Source organism: Petaurus breviceps, unplaced genomic scaffold (assembly GCF_028583685.1).
Source record: "Petaurus breviceps papuanus isolate PSGF00001 unplaced genomic scaffold, PetGlider_PUasm1.0 79, whole genome shotgun sequence".
Taxonomy (NCBI): domain Eukaryota; kingdom Metazoa; phylum Chordata; class Mammalia; order Diprotodontia; family Petauridae; genus Petaurus; species Petaurus breviceps.
This window is the reverse complement of record NW_027186523.1, coordinates 34280227-34296724: the sequence shown is the minus strand read 5'-3', so window position 1 is coordinate 34296724 and position 16498 is coordinate 34280227. Positions and strand designations below refer to the sequence as shown.

General features: G+C 35.3%; 1 protein-coding gene across 5 annotated transcripts in view; it reads right to left on the bottom strand.

Moving 5' to 3' along the window:
• The window catches only part of LOC138175907 (inactive histone-lysine N-methyltransferase 2E), a 90733-nt gene that overhangs the window by 73388 nt on the left and 847 nt on the right, over positions 1 to 16498 (bottom strand). The window lies entirely within an intron of this gene.

The window sequence follows — 16498 nt, the reverse complement described above, 5'->3', positions numbered from 1 at the left end:
ATAGGATAAAACATACATTTCTTATCTCTCCCCTTCTTAAAATCTAGATATCAGTTAAACTGGACTACAATTTCCCCAAATCCAAAAACCTGCTTTCACACAAACTACTCTCCATCTCTGGAATTTACTTCCTCATCATCATGCCTCAGAATCTTTGTGTACCTTCCAAGCTTAGCTGAGTTGTTAGCTTTTCCATGAAGCTCTCTCCCCTCTCAATTTTCCTTGTACTATTGTATACATGTTGTGTCCTAGAGTAAAAAGTAAGCTCTTTGGGGAGGGTAAAGATGGTTTCCTTTTTGTCTGTCTCCCTAGCACAATGTTTTCCCATAGCAAGCAAAAAATTTTGCTAAACTGAAAACAGAAAAATATTCAAAATCTGGATGTTCTTAATCACCAAGGAGATGACAAATTCCATTTATATAGTGTTTAACAGACTTTACATATATTTGCTTGACATAGCAACTGAATGAAGACAGACAAGTATCACTTTATAGATGAAAAAAGGCTAAGTGGTTCAGTCAAGAATCAGAGCTTAAATCTAAGTTTCTGACTCTTCACCTGCTGCTCTCTTCCTCAAACCATGCGGCCTCTTTACAGAGATTTGTACTATATATCTTGGATACATCTCTTCACCTGTCTAGGCCCCAGTTTGCCTATCAGTAAAATGAGGATTTAGCCTAGACAATTGATAAAGTCCATTCCAGCTCTAAATTCCAATGATTTACATTCTACAGAATTCTCATGTTATTTAGAACATATTCTATTTAAAATAAAGGTTCCAAAAATTTTTTCTCGCAATATTAAACTAAGTTATTCTTTTTTAAAAAATGAGATCAATTCATGTTGAATGGAGATATGCTAACTCCATAGAAACAAGAATATCTTAGAGCAAGTTTCTTATAGAGTCCCTTGACAACTTAATGATTTCTCCTCCCACTCTGCCACTTCAATTCTATAATTACCTTGCCAAAAACTGATCCTTTACCAAAACTATCTTTCAAACGGTTTATCTTAAAATTAGCATGACTGATAGTGCTTTATACTGAGATGACCCTACCTGCTTATGTGTAGGGGGAGAAGAGCGTGGAAAAAAGTATGTGGGAGAATCAGATATTGCTTTATGTCCAATTATTATAAAGCCCTGTACTCTACAGAGAGAGGGTTGGGGAAAAGAACATCAACATAGTCTATGATTCAGCATTCTAAAATAGGAAAACACATCAGGAGTTCAAGAGAAAGCATATATTATTCATTGGCTCTAGTGCTTGTCCATCAGCTCAGCTCAGGCAAGAAATACGAAGAAGAGCAGACCACAGGAAGGGTAGGTCCAAGATGTAACGCACATTTTACAGTTCAAGTCCTACTAATGCTTTCTTCACAACAACCTGGGACGGTAGGTAGAATATATAAGCATGAGAGAGGTAGTGTGTTACAATGGATAGAGGCATAGTTTGAAGCAAAAAAACATAAGTAAGCATGCACCTGGATTATCATTTTATTAGTGTCAAAACCTCCTATTATGTCCTCTTCCTCCAAAGATATAGATCTGCAACTTGATAGAAAATGATAGTTGTTTGGGGCGCTGAGAAGTTGGTTAAGCTTGGCTCCAAAGCCCATCATGTCTAGCTATCTATTAGTACAAACTGTATTGTTCCCATTTTACCCTTAAGGAAACTGAGGTTCTGAGGCATTAACTCAACAGGAAAAAATGCTAAAAAGCAGTATAAGAAAGAATGCTGGAGATTGGGGGTGTGGTAGAAAGAGGAATAAAAAGAGGACTTCATTGGTCAAAGTTCAGGTTATGTTTCCCTTGAAGCAGCTACCTGGTAGCCACGAGATGTACGGACTTGGCTTCCTTGTCACCAGAGAATGAAAAGGCCCACCTCCATGGAGCTGGGGCCTTTCACACTTGGGTGACAAGAGTAGAGATATGCTTCCCCTCCACTGTCCAATCACCACACTCTGCCCTGCTGACCAGGGCAGACCTTTTCTACATGGAGAGGAAAGGAGCCCTAAGTACTTAAGCTACATGCTGGAGTATATTGCTGAATATCCTTTCTGTGCTATAGCTAAGTATCTAATAAAGTAGAAGATGCAATTTAAAAAGCAGGGCAATATCCACTGGGAGGTCCAACTAATGGTACTTCCTTCTAAAAGAACAATCAACAACTGAAAAAGACCAAACTGACCAAAAAACATGTGAACTTAGGAGGAACCATGGTGTAGCTATTTTTAAGAACTGAGCAGGGTACAAAGCCTAAATTTACCTCTAAGTGAGGCTGGGGAGGTGAGAGTCCTATAAACTTTAGAAAGGTCTCTCACCAAAGATGAAGGATTGGGGAATGAAGGAAGGTAGGAGACAATGCCAAACAGGACTTTTCCATGTTCATAGCCATAGATCTTAGGCAAGAAATACAGTACTATAAACTGAAGGAAAGATGTATGTCCTACTCTCATCTGATTCTTGAAGGCTATCTTATTAAAAAAAAACAAACAACCTTATCAGCCAAATCCATAAGAAGATTAGAAATGAGTCATTGCTAAAGGCATGAAAGAAGTCTACTTTCCAGGCACTAGTGCTAAGGATTAGGATTTAAGCACAAGAACGATTCAACTAGTAAACTTACCCTTAAAAAAAATCCAAAAACCAAAAAGCACACCCACCCTGATCCAACTCATATGCTTTTCCTATTGTGCTTTATAGTAGAATTATTTTACAGTAATTATCAAGTCACCCTTTCAATATACTTAAGAGGGTGGTGTGCTTTCAGGAAGCAAGGAAAACTGGAAGAGGAAAATAAGAAACAGGAAAAACAAGACCCAGACCCACCATGACACTTCTTGACCATCTTCCATGTTTTCCAATCCCAGCTCTGAAAACAGTAATCAAATCAACAATACCACTCCTGTGAAGGATATGTCAATCACTTGCCCAATGGTCCCAATCATCATTCCTTCTGACTTTTCTGTTTAAAACACTCCTACCCTGGATACATCACCTCCTTAAAGGAATGAAAAAAGAACAAAAAAAGAAAGAAAGCTACTTAAGGGCAGTGACTAACTTGCTTGGTTTTATCCGGATTCTCAACATTCAGCACAGTGTTCTGTTAAAGACCTTTTAAATGAAGCCTTTCCTGCTCTCCCCAACACACACACATTGCAGCTTGCCATCAAAGAGTAATTAGGGAAGATGTGCATATTTAAGTTTATACAAAATAAATACAAAGTAATGGGAAAGAAGGGCTCTGCATAAGACTCCTCCAGATGGTGGCTCCTAAGCTAAGATTTGATCCCTAAACTAGGGATTTTAGGGTAGCAGGTAAAAGAGAACTTCACAGAAATGAGGAGCAACAAGTACAAAGACAGATCTGTTCTATCATTTTTAAGGAATACCAAGAAATCCAGTCTGGCTGCACCATGGCATGTAGCAGAGATCAAAGAATCCTGAGATATAAAGTATTAAATGACTTGCCCAGGGTCACAAAAGTAGTTAAATGTGTGAGGTGGGTTTTGGATCTAGGTCTTCAAGATTCCAAAACCAGTATCCTATCTACCCCAAGACGTTGCCTTTATATAGAATAATGTGTAATCAAACTGAAAGGTAGGTTGAAGCCAGTTTATAAAGGGCTTTAAAAGCTAAATAGAGGAGTTTATATCTTATCTTAGAGAGAATTGGGAGCTGTTAGAGAGAGGTGACACTGACAGACCTAAGCTTTATGAAAATTCATTGGTAAGCTATAAGAAGTTACACTGATTGGAGAGAAGAGACTTGATAGAAAGAAATCAACTAGGAAGTTATTGTGATACTAGAAGAGGTGAAAGCCCCAAACTAGGCTTATGGTACTAAGTCATGTCAAAGATGAGGAAGAGAACTTCTAAATACCTATCCATTTTCATCAGCCTTACATTTTAATAGCAAATATAATTTGCTATATTAACAAAGAATTAATTATAGACTAAGATTGGGGGAGACACTCAAAAGAAAATATTAGTAAAGTACAGAAAGGATATTCTGAAAAATCACAGAATACCAAAGTTGAAAGTGTCTTCAGTGACCATCTAGTTCAATTAATATCCCCTTTATAAAATCTAAGAAAAGTGATTGTTCTGTCTTCACTTGGAGATCCACTTGAAACTCACTACTTCCTAAAGCAGTCCATTCTACTTTTTGGTTAGCTCTATTGTTAGAAAAGTATTTTCATGAGGTTAACAATCAGATTCATTATTATTGCTCTAATTATAGAAAACTTTTCCTTATTTCTAGACAAAAATCTGACTTTCTGCAACATACTGCTCCACCTTCAAAGGGGACCAAAGAGAAAAAGTTTAATTCTTCTTCTACATAAAGGCCCTCGAAATATTTTAAGATAGTTATTATCCCTACTCCCTCCTGGAGACAAAAACAAAACAGTCCCTGCCTTCCAGGAGCACACATTCAATATGGAAGACAAGCATAAAACAAATTAAATACACAAGGTTTTTTTTTCAAGAAGGGGGGAAAGGGATAAGGGGACAACCTTAGTAGCTAGTTAGGGATTTCAGGAAAAATTTAATACTAAATAAAATTTAACATGTACAATTTGCATATGTACCTCATGTCCTCGTCCCTTCACCATCCTAGGTCAATTTCCTCTGAACACTTATCTCCCACCCTTCTAAAAATGTGATATCCAGAAATGAATGTAATACTCTCGATAGGTGGTCAGCTTGGTAATGGAAGGGAGAAGGGAAGAGTTGTTCCTTTTCATTCATTCTCTATATCATGTTTCTCTTAATGCAATCTAAGGCTGCATTTCTGGATGCCCTACTATTCAACTATTTGAGTTTGAACAATTTCATACAGAATCACAGAATTCCAAAGTTAGAAAATCACATGGAAACCATCTAGTACAACCCATACAACTTCTACCACATATAAAAAGGTGCTATACTTCCTTAACTTAAAGACCTCTAGGGAAGGGGAACCTGCCACCTGCCACTGGAAGCAGCCAATGTCACTTTTGGATAGCTCTTATTATTAGAGAATTTGAATTTGACTCATATTGACATTGCAGTCTATTAAGAAATCCCTTATCTTTCTCAACAAAAATGTTATTTATTCACTCCTCTTTCCCTCCCCTTTATCTATGACACACTTTTGAATCTGATGTTTGGAACTAAAACAATGGAATTTTACATTTACCTTTATTAAATTTCACTTATTAGACTATCCCAGTGTGACATTCTGCTAAGATATTTCAGAATGCTATCATCCAATGTGTTATCTACTCCTTCCAGTTTTATGCCATCCACAGATCTGCTTAGCACACCATAGGAGGAAGCATGGTACAACGAAAGCAGTAACTCCAGAATCAGAAGACCCTGGTTCAGATTCTGCCTCTGAAACTTTTTATCTATGTGAACTAGGGCAAGTCATTCAACCTCCCTGAGCCTTGTTTCTGTATCTGTAAAACGAGAGGGTTGAATTAGATGACCTCTTGAAATCGATACCAGTTCTAGTTCCATAATTCTATGATGCATCTATGCCTTCATCCCAACCACCAAAGACAGTTCTTTTTGTCATTCCAATAAAGACCTCACTCCAAGATGATATAAGACCCATTAATGATGCATTTTTGGTCCAGTCATTCAATCATAAATAAATGCACCAAAAGTCAATCATCTAGTCCTCATCTCTCCATTTTCCAAAAGGATAATGAGATTGTCAAATACTCTTCTGAAATCTAACCATTTTTACAGCTTTCCTCAAATCATCTAATAATCTTGTCCAAAAAAGGAAATTTTAGACCAACGTGATCTGTCATGCCATCAAGAGAACATTTGAAACAGACCTTACTCTTGTTTTGTTTTTTGCTTTTTGGAGGTGGGAAGGCAGGGCAATTGGGGTTAAGTAACCTGCCCAAGGTCGCACGCTACTAAGTGTTAAGTGTCTGAGGCCAAATTTGAACTCAGGTCCTCCTGACTCCAGGGCTTTTCACTGTACCACCTAGCCACACCACAGACCTTACTCTTAACATGAAATACAAAATTAAGATTTTTTTCCAATTATCAAACCATTGTTATCTTTACCTATTAATACTTCTAAACTTCAGTTACCCCACAGACTACACTGCTATACAAAATGAACAGAAATTAAAAACTGCTTACTCATGCTTCATTAAGAAGTCTTAGAATAGCCCTTTGTAAATAAAGGAAAGACATATATATAAGACCTAGAACCATTCCCCAATATATGCAGTCAAAAGATATGAATAGGTCTCAAAAGAAGAATTAGAAATTCTTAACAACCATATTAGATATTACTTTCCAAATATCCACTAAAAAAGGAGAAAGATAAAACAACTCATAAGGTTTCACTTCACAACCAGCAAATTGGCAAAAAAACTGAAATAATATTGGAAAGGCAATGAAAAGACTCTCTAATCCCTCTCTTGTTGGTGAAAAGTTGAATTGGTCCAACTACCCTTAAAAGAAATTTGAAATTATGCTAATAGCAACAACAATCCATACCCTTTGCCCCAGAGGTTCACTCCTAGGCATATATCCTAGGGAGGTGAAGGGGAAAAAAAAGAAAGGCCCCACATACGAAATTATTTATAGCTACAACAAAAAGTGATGGGAACAAAGTAGATGCCCATGGGACAGGGGATTGGCTAAACAAGCTGTGGGGCATTAATATAAATATTAATAAAATATTACTTCCGTGTAAGAAATGATGAATATGAAGAATTCAGAGAAGCATTAGAAGAGTTGTATGTACTGGTACAGAATAAAATAGGCAGAGCTGGGAAAATATGCCTGACTTGACTACAATGCAAACAGGAAACAAAATTAACATAAAGCAATTATAATGATCAAGGGTGCTGGGAAAGAGATAATATAATGGGTGTTAAAAACTGAAAATCCTGGTCAAATTTGCCTGCTTTTCCCCCTCTATTTCTAAAAAAACCTTTTTGTTACACATGATGGCTCACTGAGTAGGGAAAGGAGAGGGATATAGTTGGAAATGAAAGTGATACGAAAAAGAACAGCTTTTTGAACGACAGGGAAAAAAATGATACATTATTGTAACATTTAAGGCCTTAAGTTTTCTTTTCTTGGAGAGCTTTTTCACATGCTGTATTTACTAATGAACAATACAAAGGAATAAATAGGGCCAAAGAGTAAACTTTAAGATCTCTAAAAATAAGTCTTTAATTTAGACTAGAAAACGGAATTTGTCCACAATGTGAGTGCTAGGTCGATTTCAAATTACATAGCTGCCACAATTTCCCAGGTTGCTACTCAGAATGGTTATGTTTTTAAAGGTCTATTTTCATATAGTCATATCCATTACACTTCCCTTTAGCTTTGTCAGTGTTCTTTTGGGATACAAAGGAAAGTATAACAGCAGTGGTCAGTTCCTAGATATGTATGTAAAATAACTAACTAGGCCGTATCATGCCATACAACATGTTGCAACTGAAAATAAGAATTTATCTATTGCACTTAACTGCTCAGTCATTAATTTTTCTTAAAAGCCAACTTTTGCCCTTAAAAAACTGAAATAAACCCCTTTAGAATGTGTTAGTAAGAAGCATTTATTAAGAACTTAGTATAAACATTATGTTAAGCAAAAAACAGTCTGCCCTCAAGGAGCTCAGATAATGGGTGGAACAATACACAAAAAATTAGTTATAAATAAGATATATACAGAGTCAAAGGGAAACTCAAAAGTGAAGTCAGAAAAAAACTGTTGCCGAACATGGGATCTGAGTTTATTTTAAAGGGAAACCAGGGAAATTGAGAGGTGAAAGTAAGCACAGAACAATCTGGCTATGGGGGACAGCCAGTGAAAAGGCAAGGATTAGGGAAATGGAGTGTCCTTGGAGAGGAATAGCTGGAAGGGAATAAAGTATAAGACTGGAAAGGTTGAAAAGAGACCAGGCTGTGAAGAACTTTAAAGGCCAAAGAGAGAATCTTATAGTTGATTCTGGGTGTAATTAATAAAGAGCCAGTGAAGTTTGTTGAATAAGAGCATGACATGATCGGATATAGGTTTTAGAAAAAAATCATTTTGGCAGCTGAATGGAGGATGCATTGGAGTAGGAAGAAACATGAAGCAGAGACAAGTTAGAAAGCTATTGGAATAGTCCAGAAGAGAGGGGATAAGGCTGTAAAAACTGAGAGGAAACAAATATACTAAAAATGCTTTGAAGTTCCCTGCACATATTAGTTATTTAATAGTTATTTGCTGACTGATTAATTGCTCTCAATGTCTTTGCATAACAATTATAGTGTCAATCCCACCTTCCTGAGGGGTAAAAATCTTTTACTTCATTCTTTTTCCCCCATCTCACCTCCTCCAATTATTCTTTAACTCAATATTCATTTCCCCCCAACTCACTAATCCAAATCCTACAGCAAATTGTTACACATGAGAGAAAAGAAATCTATTTTCTAGGGTTATCTAGGTGGCGCAGTGAATAGAGCACTGACCCTGGAGTCAGGAAGACCTGAGTTCAAATCTAGCCTCAGACACGGAATACAAAAACTAGCTGTGTGACTTTGGGCAAGTCACTTAACCCCAATTGCCCTCCAAAAAGAAACAAACAAAAAAAAAAAGAAATCTATTTTCTATTCAGCGCTCCATTCACCTAATACTGAAATTCCTCTTGTACATTTTCATTTCCCTAACATGTTGTCTCATATTTAGTAAGTCTTATCCATTTTTTTTAAAGTTTCTTTCCTCTGTTTCCTTTCTTTTCACTTTCGTGGCCACAACCTCAAGTGCAGGTTCTGAGAAGTAGACTATTATAAAATTCCAAATTCTTGTCCTTTCAACCCACAGCATTGAAAATTTGATTTCTTCAATCATCACTTTCTCTATGCTACTCTTCAATCCCAAATTCTTAAATGGCTTCCCATTAGTGAGAAGATAACATCTAAACTCTTTAGCCTAGAAGTGAAGGACATTCAAATGATGGCTCCAATATAATCTTCCATCCTCATCTCACTATTCTCCAATATGACTATTCTGCTCTAATAAGGCTCAACAAATCTTATTCAAACTATGGCTACACTTTTTCATCCTGGCATAAAACCTAGCACACCCCTATCTCTTCTCTTGCTCCAACACACAAATCTAAATCTTTCACGAAGACATCCTTGATCACAAGATGAGGAAACCTTTTCTACCACTGTGGGTTGGCCTCTCCATTGCCTTAAAGTCTTAAAGGGTTACTTAGAGTACTAAAACTTTAAGTGACTTGCCCAGGTCACAGAGTCATATGTGTCAAGAATAGCACTCAAACCTAGGTCTTCCTGCCAGTTCTTTATCAACTTCAATACAGTATCTCACCTTGATCATACCAGCTATAGAGCTTAGCCTCCTAACTCCCATAGTACTTGTATAAAGTACTAATTTAGCATTTAAATAGATGGACTAGGGATTAAGAAGGGTCCCTAAAGGCTAGAGATCCCTCCCCTACTTTAGTCCCCAATAGGCTACCATACTCTGCTCCTTACTAAAGCAAAGTCTTGCAGATTTGTAAATGTATTTCACTATATATTTAAATATACCTATTTAAGTAATATAATTAAGTTTACTCTTTCAACATTAAAAAAAAAGAAATATTTTCAGCCCAAATTAAAAAAAAATCCAGCTGTTATAGTTGGCAACAAATCCTATAAAATGAAAAAAAAAAAAATAGAAGGTATATATACCCACTCATAAAACGGCCAGGGAGTCTGAATTCTCTTTTCTATCCCAATATAGGTTTCTCAAAAAGTATATAAACACTGATTCTTTAATCCCCAAATTGCAAAACTAAAAATATAATTAGACTCATTCAATAACAATGCTAAACAGTGAACAAAGAAGTACTGGTACTAAGTTACCTTTGAAAACCCTGATCTAATGCCTTATCCTAATGTGGAAGTGACTTTGGTCTTGAAAATCTTGCCAATGGAACTTAATTTCTGGCATGTTTCTATAAGCTAGGAAAGCTAAGTGAAAAACTGTGGGCTTGTTATCAGAGGACCAAGTAGTCTAGCTAAAATAAGGAAAGGGATCACCCCCATTTTGGACACAACTTGATGTTTTCACCCACAGTAATTCTATATAATTGTGAAGGGGTAGTAATCGATGTGGTTGGAAGAAATGTTCATAATGACAATAGCAAAGTTCTTGGAAAAGGGTTTATCTCCTGGTTATGTCTGACTCTGTGACCCATTTGGGGTTTTCTTAGCAAAGGTACTGGAGTGGTTTGTCATTTCCTTCTCCAGTTCATTTTACAGATGGGGAAACCAAGGCAAACAGGGTTAAGTAACTTGCCCAGAGTCACACAGCTATTAAGTGTCTTGAGACTGGATTTGAACTCATGAAGATCAGTCTTCCTGATTCCAGGCCCAGTATTCTATCCACTGTGCCACCTAGCTGCCCCCTGAAAAGGGGTACCTTATGCAAAAAGAGAGAAATTAACTAATTTCTATGTGAAACATACATATGCTTAGTAGTACATAAAGTTCTAATAAGGTCTGTGAAAACCTTAAGAAGTAACTCCTCTTCCTTCTTCTCCTAGACCAAAGGGCAACACATTCCAAAGAGTAAAAGAATAGTAAAAAAGCAAACAACTAAAAATGCTAAGGATCAGGCTCAGCTTTACTTTTGTGGAAAAGTCATCACTGATAAGGCTCGTTGTGAGATTGTGAAGATGTATGGAGTAGTTCTAGACATTTTCCCCTCCTTCTCATATAAAAATAAGGAAAACACCTGAATTTAAAACACAAGGACAAAAAGGTGGCAGGCAATATGAAGATGAGCATTTACAATGGAAACCTTAGTAACTAATAAGAAAATCACACAAGTAGAGCTGGAAGAGAAATTCTGTCCTGTAATCTCTAGGACCTGCAAATAGTTTTTTAATGCTTCTAAATGACCTCCAAAACAGAAAAAAAAAAAATTACAATAGTAAATTCTCAAATCATATACACATAAAAAAATTTTCAAGTTTATCCTAAGTTTAAGAAAAGAAATAGTTTTTTTTTTCTGTATGTACTCTAGAAAATGTGGAAGTTCATATAATAAATATGCTTTTCTGATCACAAATCGAAACAGAAGCTCCCCTACAAGTTCATGGCAGATGCTATTTGCCTAGCTCCCTGCTATAAATTACTGAAAACTATAATTCTTAGGTTCATCTGTAAAATAGTCTGGAAAATGTACCCAGTTCTCTTACAAATCTAGTGTATTGTTTTTAACATTTACATTAGTATTTAAAAATTTTTAAATAAAAATAACCCAAAGATATTAAATTGCTAGCATTAAATCAATTTTTCAATTTTAAAAATCCTGTTTACATCAAATAAAAAGGTTTTCTTTCCTAATTAGTGAATTGAAATAAATTTTAATATTAAAATCCATCTTGTTGAATCACTATTCTTTCATAAAAATTAGATATTTTCAATGTAAAAATTTAAATTAAAAAAAAAGTAAAATTACTCTTTCAACTTAAATCCAGTATCTAGCATCTAGTTCTGAGGTTAAAGGTGTTTTTTAAATTAATTTTTTAACAGAAAATCTACTGTTACATGAAAATACAGAAAGAACAGCCTACATCCTCCTCCATTTTACAGTTGTAGTGACAGAAAGCAAAAAGTTTATTAAGTGTCAGAAGCATGATTTATATCAAGACCTTCACAACTTCAATCCTAGTATAACATATACCACACTGCCTCTCTAAGAGTGAAAATGGTTCTATAGACATCATTTCAAATAAGTCTCTTTAGTCATGCCCTCTAAGTGCCTTTTGAAAAACAATAAAACTTACAGTTGCTGATCATGTTAACATTCCCAGATTCAAATGTTGTTTAAATTAGTATTACACAAAACTGCTTATGAATAAAAGAATGCACAGAGGGGGAAAAAAAAGATAAACCTAACTGTAAGCTAATTAACACATTATTTCCCTTCACAAACTCTTCTGTCCAGCCAATCTGTCCCACTGGCTGTTCCTCAAACCTGGCATTCTGTCTTCAATGTCCACATCATTGCACAGATTATCTTCCAAGACTAGAATCTTCTCCCTCCTAATGTTCTACTTCTTGAAACACCTATCTCCCTTCAAAGTAGAATATCAAGGGTCAACTCCTTCAAAAAGAACCTGGTACCCAAGTGGTGGGTCTAGAGTCAGTAAACCTTGAGTTCAAATCTGACCTGCATTCAAAACTGACCTCTGACACTAGTGTAAATCCCGGGCAAGTCACCTAAAGCTGTTTGCTTCTCAACTCTAAAATGGGTATAATAATAGCACCTACCTCAAAGGGTTACTGGGATGTTCAAATGAGATAACATTTGCACATAGGAGGCATTATATAAATGCTTATTTTCTTCCTTTCTTTTCAAAAGGCATTTCTGAATTTTTCTAGCTGTTATTAATGTGTTGTTTCTCCTTCCTTCATCATTGTACTTATTTTGTATATATTCTACATTTACTTATCAATCAACACATTATATCCCCACATAAAAATATAAGTTCCTTGAGGATAAGGGTCTGTTTCATTTTTTGTCTCAAAACCAGGTATTCAGAAGGCACTTACCCCATGCTTGTTGATCTATACATTTTACATATTTAAATAAACTGAATTGTACCCTCTAAGCAGTTCTGTATAAAGCTATTGTCATTTGTTAAAATCGTTTACAGAGTGGGCAAACATTAAGTTTTATTACATGTCTTGTGTAACAAGTCTTATTAATGCTTTGTATAAGATTCAATTTTTAAAACTCCAAAAACAATTCAGCAAACACTGTCACAGTACCTTGCGTGCATTATAAAGTTTAAGTAGGACATCATCCTGGCCTTCATGGAGCTTACATTAAACCAGAGGGATAAAGTTCATGTGCACTCCTCTCCTCACCCCGCCCCCACACACCAGAAGCACCAGAGAGCCTGGGAAGAATTTTTAAATAGGGGAGTGTCATGACCATTGAGAGCTATATAAAAGATTAGTAGGGCTGCAATAGGAAGGATACATTATGAAGGGACATGTCTTTTTAAGAAGCCTGTCACTTTCATATTTAAAGCACTAATCAGTTTAGGATTTTTAAGGGGAAAAAACCTATTAAAAGTCTTTTATTAAAAGATATAATATATTCATGGAAAGAAGTCTATATTCATAATACAAATAATGTCAGTTCAATAACATTCCTTTCCCTTCTCACCCAATAAAAGAGGTTAGCAAACAAGGAAGGATTTGTTTCAAGTATTCTGCCTAATATTATTAATTCAATTTCTTATTTTTCAACTTCTTCAAAGTTGAATCCAGCAAATCCTAGAGTTACTGTGTCATACGTCAAAAATCATTGGTAAGAAGTATCTGGAAAATGTATAATAAAAGAAACCAAAGCTATGAACACTATATTGTTACACTTTGGAGAGTGTGGGTTAGGGTTGGGGCAGTAGGGTAGGTTAGAGGAGGGGAAAAAAAGAAATATCCAAAGTTGAATTAGAAAAGGAATTTTTACTGTTAACTTCAAGAAAGTCTGTGCAGACTTTCCTAAAGTCTATTTTGTTTCTCAGAGATATTGTTTTATAACTGCATTAAAACACACACACACACACACACACACACAATTAAGTAACCAAACTTTTCTGAAAATTAACTTAAATAGAATAAGAATTACAACCAGCCTTTCCTCACTGCGACTGAAATTTGGTTGCCACAATGTTCTAACTAAAAAAATACTCTGTGTTTTTCCCATGGATCATATGTCTCAACACTCCTCCAGAAACAAGTTAATTCTTCCTAACCTTTTGATAAATCCCTCTAAAAAGCTCTGACTCCAAATTAAAATAATAGAGTTCCACAGTCATGGCTAAATATCTACAGCTATAGATACATTACATTTCAGGTAGCCCCTGAACAAAGAAAGATCCATTGTAATGTCTGATATTTTTAGTATTAAGTTAAATACTTTTTAAAAAGGAATTTAAAACAATACATCACTCATTTGCAAATAAGATTATCAAAGAAAACCAGGAAAAATAATTTTAAAAATCTTAAATCTGTTCTTTTAAATTCTATGTTTAAAAAACAAAAGCCAACAGCTAGGTCACTAGCTTTCAGACCTCAGTGTAATTTATAGCATGCAATATTTTGTTTATTTCTGGTCAAATAATGCCAAATATTTCACCTGGATTAGATGTGACTAAGGTCACCCTCACATAAAAAAAACAAGACAAAGACCTGTGAATATACATCAATGTGTAAGCTCAACTCCTTTGAAAAAGAATATATTGATTTTGGAGAGTAAACCTTGTAGATCCTAGGATTCACAAAGTTCAATCACCTATCTGACCAAAATTAAACGTATGCCAGTTGAATAAGTATAAAATGATTTACAAAGTAGGAAGTTTTTTTAAAAGTCTTGGAAATCTGCCAAAGTAGAATATGGTTACACAAAATCATCTGATATTTTATAAAGGTGAACAATGTCCAAGAATCTTTTTAAATATAAAAGTTCTATTCTGCTAAAGGGTTTTTAACTTATACTTTATAAATTCATTTATTTCAGTTTCACAACTACTATAGTTTTGTTCACTGCCTTCAATTTTTTTCTAGTCTAATACCACTCATAGAATATTAATGTAAGAAACACTATGGAACCCACGGCCATTTTCTAGTTTTGTAGATAAAGCAGGCCTCATATCTAGATCATGAAACTTAAAATAATTCACTATAACAACTAATACACATTAAAAAGTCACTAGGCTTATAATGGAATAAGGTCATTTTGAGGGAATATGTGGGCATTACTAGTGTCATGGAGCTTAGTTAAAGATGCTCATCTTCCTGTCTCAGGACAGAAAATAATTAGTTTGTGTCCAAAAGCTTATCAATATATTTCAGTTCTAGAAAGAAAGTGAACACAAACACTTTCAAAATTATCATGGCATGATTTTCTGACAAACTAGATTCTGAAATACCAATAATTTACAGCATTTAGTTATGTTGTAGCTAATATTTAAGGGCTATATAATAGGTCATATTGAACAAGTTGGAGGGTGAACAAAAATTTCATTATTTTTTCTGATCCCAAATTTGAGGTTTCCAAAATACTATGCCAAGTATTGAAACCTTATTTTTGTACTTATATAATAATAATAAAGATGATGATTCTACAGGTCAAAGATTTCACTTAAAATAGAACATGTAAGCTTTGTTTAAAAAAATACACAATTAAAACTGCATAAAGTGTGTAACGCCTAATATGCTACAGGAAAAGAATAGCAATAAATACATTGCAGAAAAACTGAAATTTTTACACTTGATGAAGTAACAAATTTAAGCTTGTTTGTATATCTCCCTGAAATGTAGCAGACAATACAAATTCAGGCAACAGGATTAAGATCATAAATAACATTTTCCCCAAGATTAAAATATCAAAGGAATATCTAGCTAAATGAAAATGTTTAACAAAGATACTTTTTATATAATCTCTACTTCCACTTACTCCAGTAGCAAATTGACTGAGATATATACTTGTAGTTCTTTCTCCTCCCCCCAAGAAAGGTTAACGAAAATATTGCCATACATGTGCCTCTCCCATTCCTAGCAGAAAAACTATTAAGGCTACCTGAGCCTGATTTGGGGGGCAAAAGTGGTGTCATTTTATGTCCCTCTCATGAATAACCAACAAAATTTATCACCTGAAACACTGCACTGTAATTTTCAGCAAAAGAATCATTTTTGTAAATGACTGGAAAAAACTAATCTTTTCATGTAAACATAATAAGTCAGTAACATGCTGCAGACAAACGCACTGCATGGGGTGTGGAGGACCCGAGCTGATTAGATTACCACAACATCAGCCTGGGGCCGCCATTTTTAGAATCTCTAAAGGACAAAAGAGGGAAATTGCAGTTTTTAGTTCACATCTATAAAACTAACGAAAAAAGTGTAGAGTTTCATATCATTTATTGATGTCTCCTGCCTATGGTTGAATACACCTCACTTCTTTCTGTTCGGAAAGACTGCAGAACCCCCAAATCTTACATTATTCTTTCCTTTTAGAGGATGTAAATAAACAGCAGAAACTCCACTCTAGACAGCCAAGGATAGTTTTCTCTTTTAGCATGGTTTATATTATTAAGAAGGCTGATTTAAGTAGAAATTGAGTTCTAGGAAAGAAAGGGTGATAGAAGATTGAATTATTTTTTTTTCTTTTTTCCATCCCCTTCATTTAATATCAACAGAGTAAACCGTTTGTTTCTCTTGTATGCTTCTAAAAGGATTTGTACTTATTTCTTACTCAAAAAGCTTTCTTTCAAAAGCTGCCACACCGTAGGTTGTATGCCCTTAACATAACACAGGATAAAACAAGAGGCTTGTGGGGGGAGGGGACTGGAAAGAAGGCTGGGTATGGGGGGGGGGGGGTGACTACCATAGGGGCGGGTTTACCCTCTTCCCTAGGGGGCGAGGATCTGTCTCGTTCACACACATACACACACAGGGACAC